Source organism: Salmo salar, chromosome 01, assembly GCF_965601325.2.
Source record: "Salmo salar chromosome 01, fSalSal1, whole genome shotgun sequence".
Classification (NCBI taxonomy): domain Eukaryota; kingdom Metazoa; phylum Chordata; class Actinopteri; order Salmoniformes; family Salmonidae; genus Salmo; species Salmo salar.
Genome location: NC_138291.1, coordinates 61,302,676 through 61,319,206, shown reverse-complemented (window position 1 = coordinate 61,319,206; position 16,531 = coordinate 61,302,676). Strand labels below are relative to the sequence as shown.

Genomic DNA, 16,531 nt, shown 5'->3' with positions numbered 1-16,531 from the left:
AGATAAAAGAGAATGCTCAAATCAGCACCACCAAGAGGACACTGACTGAAGGATGGGGGGACTCAGAGAGTGATCCAACCCAAACATGCTATATTTCTGTCTATCTGGGAGTGTGTGAGTCCCAGGGGGGCCATGGGGGCCAGACAGGTTAATAATAACGCCAGAGAAACAGAGCCAGATCTCCCTGGGACTGATTCGTCTGACAGCTGGAATGCCCGAGAACACAAATGAGTGCATAAACAGGTGCGCACTAAAGACAGACAGATAGACGGAGGGAGGGAAGGGGGGAGAGAAGGAGGGAGTAGGGAGCAGAGCGAGATAGCTAGGTAACAGGGTAGATGGAAAGAGCGGTGATATTCACTGTTCTTCCAGTGTGGGCAAGATGAGCTTCTCTCTTGAGTGTGTTTGTGTGGTGATGGTGCCCATGTTTAGTACGAAGAATGACCTTGACCGTTGTGTAAAGCAATGAGTATTAAATGCACCTGAGAAGGGAAGTCACAGTTTTTCTGGTGCTTGTAATGGCTGTGTTGTACCTTGCCATGCTGGCCCATCCTCTCCAGGCAGATGACAGCATCCTCCCACAGCTCCAGCTTCTCGTAGATTAGCAGGGCTGAGCTGGTGCAGCCCAGGTCTGTCAGCAGGTTGGCCAGCTGCTCCTGTAGATGGGAGATAGGAGAGCTGTTCAGACATGGGATAGCACAACTAGGTTTTGAAGGACCAATGCTGCCGTTTTTATCTCAATATCAAATCATTACCTTATTGTGATTGTTTTAAATAAAATTGGTTAAAAGGAAACAACAATAGCTTCTTAGTAAAGAGCAATTTCTCAAGCAATAATTATGCTAGGACTGTCTGGGAGTGGTCTGATTGGGGAGGGGAAAACTAGCTGTTATTGGCAGAAAGGTTTGGAACTCTTTGGTTTGGAACTCTTTCTTATTGGTCTATTAACAAATTTCCCGACTGGTGATGTCACCAGACAGGCCAAAACTCCATCCCACCAAAACAAGCTGAAATTTCAGCTCTTACACAAAAATGGCATCATCATCATTTTCACAATTTCACAGTACTACTCCAACCTCAGTGTGGAAATACAGTATATAAAAAACACTGCAAAATCATGTTTTTCACTGCACTGAACCTTTAAACAACCACACCAGTAGAAATGAGGTGTATAATGGTGGTACCCTGACTATTTGCATTGACCCCCCCCCCCACCCCCGTCTCGACGGGGTAGCCATTTGATTAGCTGGTCAGCAGTGTTATGGCTTAGGGGTAGAAGCTGTTAAGAAGCCTTTTGGACCTAGACTTAGTGCTCCGGTACCACTTGCCGTGCAGTAGCAAAGAGAACAGTCAATGACTAAGGTGGCCGGAGACTTTGGCAATTTGTAGGCCCTTCCTCTGACACCGCCTGGTATAGAGGTCCTGGATGGCAGGAAGCTCGGTCCCAGTGATGTACTGGGGCTTACGCACTACCCTCTGTAGCGCCTTGCGGTCGAAGGCCGAGCAGTTGCCATACCAGGCGGTGATGCAACCAGTTAGGAGCTCTCGATGGTGCAGCTGTAGAACTGGATCTGAGGACCCATGCCAAATGTTTTCAGTCTCCTGAGGGGGAAAGGCGTTGTCATGCCCCCTTCACGACTGTCTTGGTGTGTTTGGGCCATGATAGTTTGTTGGTGATGTGGACACCAAGGATCTTGAAGCTCTCAACCTGCTCCACTACAGCCCTATCGATGAAAATGGGGGCGTGCTCGGCCCTCCTTTTCCTGTCGTATAGGCCTACCGCTGGCCAATCCGATAGCTCAGATCACTATGTCTGAATGGTTTCCTCGAGCCATAGACTAAAAAGAAACCTTGAATGCACAGCAAAGCTGATACTGTGAGATTTCAAAACTTAAAACCATGACCAGAGACTCAACGAATAAAGCAAAGAGCTGCTGTTTTTACGAGTGAGTTCATGATTGAGTTGTTATTCAGCAGTGTCAACAGTTTGTTCAACACTTTTATGAGCCATAAAATGTGTGTTCTTCCACTGCAGTTGCAATGAATGAGAATAGCAAAGTGTTTCGATAAGCTTGCGTTGCTGTTATTAGCGGTGTGTGTTTTTTCATAGAGGAATATTTCACTTTCTCTGGTCATAGGACTAACATGAATTTGTGCATGTGGCAGAAATAATGTAGTGCGACTTGTTTCGCCATCAGCTGGAAGACTGTCCCCTTTTCTCAGTGGAGGGAGGGAGAGTGGAGGGACGGTGAGTCGGGTGAGAGGCAGCCTCACCGATGCTCCCTCCCTCTTCGCCAGACTGGCCATCAGTCCAGTAAAAAATAATAATATCATTATTATGCTCACAAGTAATACAATAAATGATCCATTACCAGTGTGATCATATACTTAATATTTTTGTTATATATTTTCAAAATGGTCTGAGAAGAACATTGGCAGGGCAATTCAAGCATAGCCAATATGCAGTGATAATGTATTGGGCCTATAACCTACTGAACAAACCTTATTGCTACAAAACTGTTTTTAAATTGGTTAATGTTGCATAGTCATGTAAAAAAAAAAAGGAGCGGTAGAGCTCGGCTTGCATATTGACTCAAAGTTATCTTGACTCAGAAAAGGTTGGTGTAGTGTAGATTAAGGGGAGGACATAGGTTAAAGAAGGATTTTTAAGCCTTGAGAAAACAGACATGGATTGTGCATGTGTGCCATTCAGAGGGATTTTTGTAAAACAAAGCTGATACTAAGTGTATCAGTAAGTGCCTTTGAACGGGGTATGGTAGTAGGTGCCAGGTGCACCATCGAGAGCATCTTGACCGGTTGCATTACCGCCTGGTATGGCAACTGCTCGGCATCTAACCATAATGTGCTACAGAGGGTAGTGCATACGGCCCAGTACTTCACCGGGGCCAAGCTTCCTGCCATCCAGGACCTATATACTAGGCTGTCAGAAGAAAACCCCCAATATTGTCAAAGACTCCAGTCACCCAAGTCATAGACTGTTCTCTCTGCTACCGCATGGCAAGCGGTCCCGGAGCAACTCAATATTAGGAAGGTGTAATGTTTGGTATACTCAGAGTATATATATACACAGTATATGTTTTTTTTATCATACATTTTTATCGACCAGCCCACATCGATAAAAGATGGTCCGGCTCTTCTGGTATTTTCCAGAATTGCCAGATGGCCAACCTGCTCATGGCATCATAGCCTTGCTTGTTCTGAACAGAATGAGGCTATTGATCTACTGTGAAGAAAATGTGCCACGGCACACACACCTGAATGCACTCATGACTCCTTTCTATGAGCACCAAAATGACGATCTGTTATAGAACAGGCTTTCAAATGATGCCCACCAGACCCAGACTGTGATTTACAATGGGCTGTTTTTGGATAGCGAAAAAAAAAAAAAAACAGTACTTGTGTGAGGGCGGGGATGCAGGGTTGTGTTCCAAATAAAACTACGAGTGTGCTTGTTCTAGTTCCTCAACAACACAGCTAGGAGTTTAAAAAAAAAGTTGGGAACTGTGCACACTTTGGAGAGGTGCTCGGTCACTTGGAGACACCTGTTAGTCCTCTCACTCAAACCCATGTAATTATTTTGTCTCACGTTACATGTTATGTTGTCTTATGTTACACCTACACATACATATTCTTATCATGTTACTGAATGTATCCAGAGTATTTTCAGATTTCGTTATCAATAAATGCAGCGAATAGTACAGTAAATGTAAAATTCACAAAATCAATAGTGTAATGTTTGGATTCAGTCTTGTGAACTGTTGTGTCCTCACCTTTGGTCTAATAATTTCCCCATAATCTCAAAACTATTCCCTTTCAATTGCTACCATGGTTATGCATTTTCATATTTATTCTGTAGGAAACATTTAAATGTAGCCCTATCCATATAGGCCAATTCCAACGAGAGTAAACAGTTAAAGAGCAAGGAGAGAGACGTAACTGGGGCGGGTTTGTTTACCCGCGGCGGACAGCGCTCAGGGCCAGCTGAGGTAATTAATGAGACAAATCTGAATACTGCTGGGGGGGTAGGGAAAGGAGGGAGACTATTGTTATGAATTTTTTCAAGTCTCTCCTTAAAAAGCTAGCAGATTCATTACTTACCAACAACAGCTGCAAATCCCCCTAAAACTATATCACATTCTGAAATTCACTTTCCTTGCTTTATCTAACACTATCATGAATCTAGCAAAGATAGTGTCAGAGTGCAGTATTTATGTAGTTTCTTGGAACAAACGTTTGGTAGCAAGTACCAGGGGGGTTGCCTAGCAAAACGTGCCTCGGAGAGAGGCTACATCTGCATAGCGCAACAAATCCCCATGATTCACTGCCATATTCAGACCGAACAGCAATTTTGTAAAATAAATAATGTTTAGCTAATAGGGAGATCTAACAAAATAACTACATTATGACGTTCACATCAAACTATTTACAGTGTCCACAACTAAAGAATCATTGTGAAAAGACACGTATCCGAAAGCATGATGGTGTACCATGCGCACATGCTAACAGAAAGGACTGAGGTGGGTAGCTGGTCAAGTGTGCCATTGTAGCAAAGTAATTCCAAACTAAAAATCTGATCTCTTAAAAGTTATGTTAATTTTTGTTATATTATCTATACAATAGGCATACATTTTGACCCAATATGCCTGACATTACCTCTTAAGGAGCTTTCCGTTTTGATAGGGTTATTTTGCCTTAAAACCTTCAGGCTTACCTTAAGAAAAATGTAAATCTCTGCATCCCTGCCCAGCCAATAAATGTAAAATTCACAAAATCAATAGTGTAATGTTTGGATTCAGTCTTGTGTCAGGTGAACTGTTGTTACCTCACCTAATTGTCTAATAACCTCGAAACTGTTCCCTTTCAATTGCTACCATGGTTATGCATATGCTTTTTATAGGTCTTCTGTAAGAAACATTTAAATGTAGCCCTATCCATATAGGCCAATTCCAACGAGAGTAAACAGTTAAAGAGCAAGGAGAGAGACGTAACTGGGGCGGGTTTGTTTACCCGCGGCGGACAGCGCTAAGGGCCAGCTGAGGTAATTAATCAACCAAATCTGAATATGTTGGAAAAAATACGATTTTAGCTATTCTGGAGAAGTATCTAACAAAATAACTACATTATGGCATTCACTTATCATAAACTATTTACAGACATGTGGGTAGATTTGTGGACAAAATGTTTACTTACTCAACCTTATAACTACGCACACAGGCCAAAGTATGTGAGGGACCCTAATTTGACTGGAGCGTGGAGCGTCGACCTATTCGCCCGCTCCAATTTAGCTCCAGTAGCGCTCACTTCACGAGCTCAGGGGATGGTAGATTTTTTTTTATCTACCTACCACAGTGGCTGGTGGACCAAAAAGTTAATTTTCCACCCCGACGATCACATATCTCTCTATTATGCGTGGGAATACTTTGGAACAGATTTCCGAAATTAAAATCACTCAGAGCTGATTTGCTGGTGTTTTTACAGTCTTATGTTCAACAATAAAACAAAACATGTTTTTTTTAACTCAGAAAACTTGGGAGATCAGGTAAAATCACTGCGAACAGCAAACGAGGGGGGGGGGGGGGGGGAGTTGGGGAACCCTGATATCTCAACCAATCTCTCTGTCCCTCCTCTCCCAACACAGCTCCTCTGTGAGCAGGCATGGCCATAGTTACATGCCTCTTGCTGAGGAGAAAATGCATAATCAAAGCCCCACGATTCTCTGCCTTGCTTGCGCTTTCAATTCCCCAGGCGGAAATAAAAGGGTGCCTTCAATTCCAGCTTTATTGCTGTTCGCTGCTATTACATGGAGCCTGGGCGATGTATCCTCTTTTACACTCTCTCCCTCAATCTCCCTCTCCATATCTCTTCCTTCCTCATCTGTTGGGCAGTCCCTGCCAATCTACCTCTCCCCCGCTTTATGTCTGTCTGTGGGTCTCCTACTCTGGCTAGGTAAACATTGTATTGACTGATTGTATTGAGGAGCATTGGCTTTAGACAACAGCAAATAGTTAATTAAAAGGGGAAACCTTTCCAACCAGCTGAAAATGTAAGCAAATGTCACTGCTCAAAACGCCTTAGCTGCCAGACGCTGTCATTTCTATGTAGTAAGAGGAAGAAGAAACGGACTATGTGCCAGGAATGGCACAGTCAACACAAAATACAACACAAAATAAACATCCACGGTCGACAAATCATCTTTCTGAAAGCTACAAATATGGACTAACAAAAATACTCATCACTCACTCTTCATCTCCCAGAATATATACACAGAGAAAAACAGATGAGCCTTACTTTCAACCCCATATATAAACTACCTGGTTGGTGCAGCTCCTACCCTGAGGGGCAATAACTGTCTGGTAGTTGATGAAGGACATAGGTGTAATGTTTTAGTGGCCATCCTAGAGTGGAGGCGGCCATCAGGTGGCCTTTGGCTTGAAAGCAGCCTGCGCTGACACAGAGCTTGAGCCTGACAGATATATTGTCTTAGTGTCCAGATTAGATCAGGGCTCTGACGCACTACCTACTCACATATGACCAGCCCTGTGGTGATGGATGAGACTCCTCTGAGGACAAGGCGTTAGTGGACCTCGGGCAGGAGGTCAAGAGGACACAGTTACAACACCGGAGAAAGGCCCACATCCTTGTTCAAATGTGTAGAGTCCCCCCCCCCCCCCCCCAGCGGATGGATCCCATCCTTTTCTCCTGACTTAGGGATCACTCATATAAACCTGACACATATGTGTTTTTCTTTAATCATGGCCATGACTTACAATGGGTCAAGTCATAAGTCAAAGCTTTGATGAAAGACATTGCTGTGTGGTACCTCAGTTACAGTGAGTCGGCCCTTAACAGGAAGTTAACATTCACAGTGGAACGAAATCAATTCAAAGTCAATCAGCATAAATCAGAAAGCAAATCAGCGGTGACGGTCTAATGAGGGGGTGTTACCAGGACAGCCCACCTGGGAGGAGCCCGGCAGCAGTAGAAGAGTTTCAGACGCTCCGTGACAAGGACAGCTCTTCTCCTCAAAGCAATCCACTATAGTCTGGAAGAGAGGAGAGACAACCAACATCAACTAGACAGGCATACCCAGACAAAGTGCTAATATTAAATGAAATGAATTTAAACTGCAAAGTTGGTAGAGCAAGTCAAGAGCAAATTGTAATGTACTAATTGATTGAGATGTGGGTGAAGCAGGTCTAAACAAGCATTGACAGAGTGGGCAACCCTGGTTTAGATCGTTCTTTTGTCTCAATCACTGTTGTATTGACAGGTTATACAATGGCAAGGGGACGTTAGGTACTCAATGAACACATGCTGAGGGCATCCAGGAAGACAAGGCATAAACAGTAAACATAATTCTCTCACAGCTGTGCCAAATGAGCCACAGCTGACTGCTATCCAATTGTTATCGTCTCATTCTCAAGACTCCTCTGGCAAGTCTAGTTATTTTATCAGTGGGTCGTTATGCAGAGCAACAACTCACTTTCTGCCTGCTATCGGAGGAGATATTTGTCTGTGTCTAAATTGGATCTCGACTCACAGTTAAGTATTTAACAACGATGAGAATGTTTCTTAATTTCTGAATTCAAAGATCCTATACCACGGCACATAAACCTCAGTCCTGTTGTATGGCTCGGTTGGGTGGTGTTATCAGTGGGACGTGGACAGGGCCCAGTCTCCTGTAATGAGATTTGGATCCCGACTGCCCAGGATAAAGTGTTTAATTATAAGTTGTGGATGGAGTTGGGCAGCTTGGATGTGATTGGACTCCTTGTATAGGAAATTAAGAGGAAATTGGGTAAGAGTGATACAGGAGATACAGTATTTTACTGCCCGGGATGAAGAAAATCCAGAGGTGAGTCATGGTGATTGCATTTTCTGGAGACACAGACAGACACAAATAAAAACACCAAAATGTAGACACAGAGACACCAACACAATCAGGAGGGCGGGGGATAAAAAGCATCCCTTCCTGTTTTTTTTTTACTCTGAAAGACAAATCCAATGCCCTGTCCAAGTGTTGACGTCAAACCAACATTGCTTCCGATGAATGCTGATCTTGATTCCTTAAAGACCATTTCTGCCCAAATGATTTTCATCAATGTTAATCTTATGTCTCGGGTCAGTTTAATGGGTGGTTGGCAAAGTTGTCTTTACCAATAAAAGATGCATGTATCTGGTAACATCTAAACAAACCTAGTCTACAAATGAGTGGGCCCGGTCAACCGTTAAGAGTCAATCTTTCCACTTAAAACAAGTCTCTGACACTGTCAGAGCAAGTGACGCAGTGTGTCAAAATAGGCAGCCTGCAGAGTGGGAGCGGGCACACAGCAAGTGCAAGACGAAAACTGTAAGAATTCAACAGAATGAGGAATATAAAATGGGGCTGTGTGTCTATTCATGCCAGAACAAACAGCCTTTGCACTTGTGTTTGAGAGCAAGCTTTCAGTCTTCCAGATCGATGTAAGTGCTCTCTTTTGCTACAGAGAAACAACGCACAAAACCAAGTAGAGAAAATTTAATTTTTCCTTGCTCTAACTTCGTTGGTGCTCTAATTTTGATAATGCATGCAGTTGGGTTCTGTTCTTTATAAACCTAAAGATAAATTCCTGAGGACTTTTGTTCCCCAATACAAAGAATTTGTAAGATACAAAAGGTAGCACATCGAAGTGACTTACACGGATGTTGCAAAAAAAAAAAAAAGAAGGCTGTTATCATCATTGTCAAAAACCTGTACTACCTTTTTGGGGTATATGTAGAAGTGTAGGTGTCAATCCTGTGCCATGTCATCTGTTGGAGGTTTGACATTCTTACAGCAATGCTCAGAAAAGGAATTCATGAAGGCAAAGCCGGTCAGCTGTCACAATTAAAGGATAGAGCTCTTTGCTTCAAAGGCTTTGATGCTCCAGGATGAAATACTTCCTCTGCACATTCAACCATCCCCCCAAATGGGATATGTCAAGCATCCACAGACCAATATCTGCTAGCACTTCAGCGAAAGTGTGGACTGAACAATGTCTCATGTCAGAGGGTAGAAAGGCAGAGAATAAAACCTATGTTAACAGGTGTGAAAGAACTGATAACTAGCCTCACAACACAACCAGCCAGTTGGAGGGAAATTCCAGCTACAGTTTGAAAGGAGAGTGAGGACGGTTCTTAGGGATGAACATCAACCTCATCTAGAAATTCAATTTCCAGTTGGCTTGGTGCAATCGGTTTCCCTTAATGGCAAGCAAGGTTTGTTTGAAAGCAGACTGTGGATGACTAATAACTAATTTTGTTTCAACCACGGCCAGTGGATAGCTTCAAAGCACAAACGGGGTTGGTATGTGGTGAGCTCCGATAGACCAGAGACCCTACAGAAAGAGCCACAGGCTACTGGGGAGTGGTTCAGAGAAGATTGGTGAGTAAAAACCTCCAGATTCACTGAACTGAGTTATTAGTTGCTCTGTGAACACAATTATAGCAGATGGTGGTTGTATATTATATGAGTATACAGTAAACCAGAAAATACTGATTTTATACAACTGCACAAGGAAGGAAAAACACCCCATCTGACAGGCTGCAGAAATATTAGGTTTACATTCAGAATAAGACCAATGCGCCTCCCGAGTGGCACAGTGGTCTAAGGCACTGCATCGCAGTGCTAGCTGTGCCACAAGAGATCCTGGTTCGAGTCCAGGCTCTGTCGCAGCCGGCCGCGACTGGGAGACCCATGGGGTGGTGCACAATTGGCTTAGCGTTGCCCGGGTTATGGGAGGGTTTGGCCCGGCAGCGATGATCTTGCCCCATCGCACTCTAGCAACTCCTGTGGCGGGCCGGGCGCGATGCACGCTGACACGGTTGCCAGGTGTTTCCTCTGACACATTGGTGCGGCTGGCTCCCGGGTTAAGTGGGCATTGTGTCAAGAAGCAGTGCCGCTTGGCTGGGTTGTTTCGGAGGACGCACGGCTCATGACCGTCGCCTCTCCTGAGTCCGTACGGGAGTTGCAGCGATGAGACAAAACTGGAACTACCAATTGGATACCACGAAATTGGGGGGGGAAATGGGGTAAAAGAAAAAAAGAAAAAGAATTAATAACGCATAAAAAGAATAAGACTTTTAATACACTTGTTAAGTTGGAACAATGTAAGGCTGTTAAACTAAATAAGGACAATTGCTAGGAATGTCCTCCAGCTACATATGTCAAAGTACTGACCACTGATGTTGGCTTAGCTATTGGTTTCATTCATCAGAAACGGCAGCCCAGTTTGCATCCTAACGACCTTTGTGAAAACAAATACCTAATTATATAACAAAATAAAAGTAAACAGACTGCATATTATACGTTTACTTATTTGTTTACACCACTACTGCCTTAATAAAATATGAAATAGTTTGATTGGACTAAGAACAGTAAAACCTGTCTGGTAAAAGACCCTGTGCTTTTCAATGTCTACAAGTCTCTGATAGGAGAGTAATAGACTGTCATTAATTAAGTCATTGGCTGTAATAGAATTAAGAAACAAGGAACCTGATACTGAAATAGCACATTTTTTCCTGGATATACACAGTCTACATTAAGAACGCTTGCTCTTTCCATGACATGGACTGACCAGGTGAATCCAGGTGAAAGCTATGATCCCTTATTCATGTCACTTGTTAAATCCACTTCAATCAGTGTAGATGAAGGGGAGAACACAGGTTAAAGAAGGATTTTTAAGCCTTGTGACGATTGAGACATGGATTGGGTGTGTGTGCCATTCAGAGGGTGAATGGGCAAGACAAGATTGAAGTGCATTTGAACAGGGTATGGTAGTAGGTGCCAGGCGCACCAGTTTGTGTCAAGAACGGCAATGCTGCTGGGTTTTCCCACGCTCATCAGTTTCCCGTGTGTATCAAGAATGGTCAACCACCCAAAGGACATCCAGCCAACTTGACACAACTGTGGGAAACATTGTAGTGTACATCGGCCAGCATCCCTGTTGAATGTTTGGACACATTGTAAAGTGTGCCCCGACGAAGTGAGGCTGTTCTGAGGGAAGGGGTGCAACTCAATGTAAGGAAGGTATTCTTAATATTTTGTACAGTCAGTGTATCTGTCACATTACAAAATGAAGAGAGTGAAGCATTTAAAAGAGAAAAGATAATTAAAATCAGACGATAGGAAGGGAATTTCACCTAGCCTTCCCTCAGGTCAGTCTACATCTGGACTTTGGGTGTCCACTCTCAAACACAGGAAATAAGAAGTGGAAATGACAGACAACAAAGAGAGGGAAGTGCAGTTTATTTTAATCACTCATTCCCTTGAGGGGGCAGCCATTAGTGCCACGGCTATGTATTCCACCCAATGAAGGGCTTGATCGTGATAAACAAAACCCAGTCGGATCCCCATGGGCCCAGCTTACAGCTTCCTCACAGAAGTCGCCCAAATTGCTTATTGGAGCAGGACGGGGTTAATAATTCCTGCTCCGACATGAAACAACTCAACACATAACATATTTCCTCCACATTTTCCCCCCTTCAGCAGCCAAGGAGATTTTAAGTCAAAACATCACCGTGAGGGAAAAAAAAATTGAAACAAAGGAGGGCAAACTATTTTATTTTCTCCATTCCCTCCAACTCTCAGTCATTGGTGCGTGTGAGCCGCCTGTCAACCCTCGCTCTGATGTGTCTCTCTTTGGGTTCTGGCGTTCTGGGAGAAACGGTGATTGAGCATGTCTGTCTCAGAGGGGATTAGGGCTGGGTGGAGATGGGGTTGGTGTCAGTGGTGGGATCATTGAGTGATTGACGTCTTCCTTGCACAGTGATGGACAGGTGACTCCCCCACCCCCCTAGATGACCGAACCCCCCCCCCCCCCCGCCTGTCACACGGCTCTCCCTAGAGGGCTCCCTCAGCTGTTTCGCCCCCCTACAGGTCCTGTCTGTCAAATCAGGTTGCGGGATAAGAGTGCAGAGCTCCGTGTGCAAACATTTTAGGAGGGGAAGCTAGGGAGATTGAAACCAGACTTTCACTTTCCTTTATGTCACAAAACCATGGGGCAGCAGTGCTTTAAGAGTCCCCTGTTCTATACCAGACGTCGGACCGTCTTATACCAGGCCCCAACCTCCTGCTTTATGACTCTGACCTCGTCTGTCTACGACTGACAGCTCACTGCACACCTGGAGCACTGAAGCTGGGGCTGGATAGAGCAACAGGCACACACAACATGATGTCATCCCCATCAGTTTAAAGCAGCCCTGAGAAGAGCATAAATTATTCCCAGATCATACATCTGTGCATGACCAAGTATAAGTATGTCAGAGAGATTGTCTGCAAAAAAAGGGGTGTGGAAACATTGGTAAAGGAGAAGAGAGGAGGGTGGGCTGGTTTCACAGACAGACACCCATGACAAATATCCTAAACGGGTACAGGAACCCCGGAACAGGGGGAGCGTGTCTGTCCTCTGCTGGGTTATTTCAAAGGCCCCTGTGCTTTCGCAGACAGCTCAGTGGGAATACTGATTTGGCTGTGTGGATTTCAGACGGCATGCATCACATGTTCTTGCAGACCGTTGTGCTAATGATGTGACATATGTGACCTACAGAAAATGATATTGTGGGCTACCAATAGTGTCGTTCGCCATCAGTGTGTCAGAGTATCTCGTAGAATCCAAACTCTTGTGTGACATCTCATCTTTTACCTGTGTCTGCATCATGGCCCTCTCCACCCGTCGAGAGCTGCCCCTCTCGAGGTTGGTCCTTAGACACAGCGCCGTCACCAGGGCTGAGATAGTATGCACTGCAGGGAGAGGGTAGAAAGACCGGTAAGGACATGGAGATTCAAGACACTCACTTTCATTATGGACCAATAGGGACATCAATCTCAGATAAAAGCGATAGTCAGGTCTCTCAGATAGTGATGGCATAATACAGTAGAGGGTACAGAAATATGTAGCTATGAGTTTGACATCTGCAACAAGAACCAGTAAATTAGGACGCTCTTATGATAGAATCGGGAGTTTCCATGAGAATCAAGATACTGAAAAGCCGGTATAGTACAGCTTATATAACTTAATTAGTCCCTCTAACTCCAACCAGGTTTTGTTTTGTTTGAGCAAGGACAGAAGAGGTGAGTCCTACTTCCTGTCTGCCGCAGGAAGCACATTACTCACTGTGGAGTCAGAGGCAACCCCTCCCTGCCAGAGCGGCAGTAAAATTTCTCTCTCAGGACCAAGGTCACGCCTACTGATTGACACATATATGTCCGACCTTATCAGAGATGGACTTGGTTGCATACTACACTGCGTAGGAGACATGCAGTAGGAATATGTGACCACTAGTGGCCAGCGGCTGACTCAGTGGGAGGCGGTGTGTAAATGTAGAGATCAGGTTCCAGTGCTGTTTGCCCAGCCGATGTCCCGCTCCACGCAGGAGGAGAGATGGGTAGGGAGCTAGCAGACAGTCTGGGTGTGTCCCATACTGTACATTGAAGCCCTCAGAGGGCCGTGTTTGCACAGGGCCCTCAGGGAAGTGGTCCACTTCTTGCGGACGAGTGAAGCAGGAGGTGCTACTGAGACCTCTGGTCACTGTCCTCCATGATGACTGGTTTATAGACACTTGTATGGTTTGGGTCAGACTGGACACATTGGAGTGGTGGAGACTATTCCATTGACAAGCAAAGCCATTTAGGAAAACACCAAGGAAAGCACTATTCTGCTACAAAACAGTCAAGCACTGTTCCCATTTCTTTACAATGAGACTGCTGAACAATAAATAAAATTGCCACCGGACAATTTACATTGACCCCCCCCCCCCCCCCTCCCTCCCTTTTGTACACTGCTGCTACTCACTGTTTATTATCTATGCATAGTCACTTCACCCCCACCTACATGTACAAATTACCTCAACTAACCTGTACCCCTGCACACTGACTCGGTACTGGTGCCCCCTGTATATAGCCTCCTGTACCCCCGCACACTGACTCGGTAACGGTGCCCCCTGTATATAGCCTCCTGTACCCCCGCACACTGACTCGGTACCGGTGCCCCCTGTATATAGCCTCCTGTACCCCTGCACACTGACTCGGTACCGGTGCCCCCTGTACCCCTGCACACTGACTCGGTACCGGTGCCCCCTGTATATAGCCTCCTGTACCCCCGCACACTGACTCGGTACCGGTGCCCCCTGTATATAGCCTCCTGTACCCCCGCACACTGACTCGGTACCGGTGCCCCCTGTATATAGCCTCCTGTACCCCCGCACACTGACTCGGTACCGGTGCCCCCTGTATATAGCCTCCTGTACCCCTGCACACTGACTCGGTACCGGTACCCCCTGTATATAGCCTCCTGTACCCCTGCACACTGACTCGGTACCGGTGCCCCTGTATATAGCCTCCTGTACCCCTGCACAGTGACTCGGTACCGGTGCCCCCTGTATATAGCCTCCTGTACCCCCGCACACTGACTCGGTACCGGTGCCCCCTGTATATAGCCTCCTTTACCCCCGCACACTGACTCGGTACCGGTGCCCCCTGTATATAGCCTCCTGTAGCCCCGCACACTGACTCGGTACCGGTGCTCCCTGTATATAGCCTCCTGTAGCCCCGCACACTGACTCGGTACCGGTGCCCCCTGTATATACCCTCGTTATTGTTATTCTTATTACTTTTTATTTTAGTCTGCTTGGTAAATATTTTTCTTAACTCTTCTTGAACTGCACTGTTGGTTAAGTGCTTGTAAGTAAGTGTTTCACGGTAAAGTCTACACTTGTTGTATTCGGCGCATGTGACAAATAGAGTTTGATTTGAGTTTAGCAAACATGTTTCTGCAACTATACTACAAGGCTGCCTTACCTTAGGATGTCTTTTCTTGAATAAACACTAACAAACTGACAAATAAATAGCTGAGAACACCACCACCTCTGAGAAATATAATGTAGTCTGGTGTCACGTCCTGACCAGTAGAGGGTGTAGTTGGGTCAGGACGTGGCAGAAGGGAGTGAGTGTTTTATTGTTTCATTTCATTTTGGCCGTGTGACTTCCAATCAAGCACAGCTGTAGAGGGTTGTGGTTGATTGGGAGTCACACATAAGTTGCCTACGTTTCCGTTGTGTGGGGTGGGTAATTGTGCTTGTCAATGTGGTTGCACCTGACAGGACTGTGTTGGCTGTCAGTTTTTGTTGTTTTTGTAAATGCATAGTGTTCGTGACATTAAATATGACGAACCCTAACTCCGCCGCATTTTGGTCCACTTCTTCCATAGACAGCCGTTACAGAATTACCCACCAAACCAGGACCAAGCGGCGGAAGAGGAAGGAGCAGCAGGACTACTGCGTTATGGACAAATGGACGTGGGAACAGATCCTGGACGGAGAGGGACCATGGACTCAGGCTGGGGATTATCGCCTCCCGCAGTGGGAGATTGAAGCGGCGAGAGCGGAGAGGCGATACTACGAGGAGAGAGAGCGCAACGAGCGCGAGAGGCAGCCCCAAGAATTTTATTGGGGGGGGCACACGGGACAGTCGGTGGAGCTGAGGTCGGAACCAGAGTCAGTCGGGATGACATTGGAGGTGAGCGAGGGTTATGAGACAGAGACTGTGACGGGGTTAATGGGAAAATTAGGAGAGAGAGAGATGAGAGAGCTGCTAGTGTGGTGCATAAAGTACGGCATTCGCCCTAATGAGCGTGTCGTGGGTATGATGTCACCTGAGGCAGCTCTCCATACTCGTCCTGAGGTGCGTGCTGGTTGTCTGGTAAAGACTGTGCCTGCACCCAGAAACAGGCCTCCTGCATGTCTTCCCAGCCCTGCACATCCTGTACCTACGCCCAGAACCAAGCCTCCTGCATGTCTTCCCATCCTGGTCAAGCCCGTGCCTCCTCCACGGACCAGTCCTCCAGTGGGTCTCCCTATCCTGGTCAAGCCCGTGTCTCCTCAACGGACCAGTCCTCCAGTGGATCTCCCTATCCTGGTCAAGCCCGTGTCTCCTCCACGGACCGGTCCTCCAGTGGGTCTCTCCACCCTGGTCTCTCCTGTGCCACCTCCTCAAACCAGGCCTCCAGCGGGCCTTCCCAGACTGGTGAGTCCAGGGCCTGCGCCCAGAGCCAGGCCTCCGTTATGTCTCCCCAGCCTGGTGAATCCTGAGTCGGAGCTGCCCGCCAGTCAACAGTGGCCGGACTGCCCTGTTCTGCCAGAGTGGCCGGACTGCCCTGTTCAGCCAGAGTGGCCGGACTGCCCTGTTCTGCCAGAGTGGCCGGACTGCCCTGTTCTGCCAGAGTGGCCGGACTGCCCTGTTCTGCCAGAGTGGGCGGACTGCCCTGTTCTGCCAGAGTGGCCGGACTGCCCTGTTCTGCCAGAGTGGCCGGACTGCCCTGTTCTGCCAGAGTGGCCGGACTGCCCTGTTCTGCCAGAGTGGCCGGACTGCCCTGTTCTGCCAGAGTGGCCGGACTGCCCTGTTCTGCCAGAGTGGCCGGACTGCCCTGTTCTGCCAGAGTGGCCGGACTGCCCGGATCTGCCAGGGTGCCCGGCCTGCCCGGATCTGCCAGGGTGG

The 16,531-nt window shown here is 46.5% G+C and overlaps 1 pseudogene across 1 annotated transcript in view; it reads right to left on the bottom strand.

The window, feature by feature from the left end:
• LOC106606663 (tetratricopeptide repeat protein 27-like) overlaps window positions 1-13,147 on the bottom strand; it is a 40,404-nt pseudogene extending 27,257 nt beyond the window's left edge. Inside the window, exons 1-4 of the transcript XR_014381292.1 lie at window positions 13,123-13,147; window positions 12,684-12,781; window positions 6,980-7,063; window positions 534-656 (exon numbers count right to left, since the gene is read on the bottom strand). The product of XR_014381292.1 is annotated as a tetratricopeptide repeat protein 27-like (transcript). The remainder of the gene's footprint in view (window positions 1-533; window positions 657-6,979; window positions 7,064-12,683; window positions 12,782-13,122) is intronic.
• Between the last annotated feature and the right edge of the window lie 3,384 nt (window positions 13,148-16,531).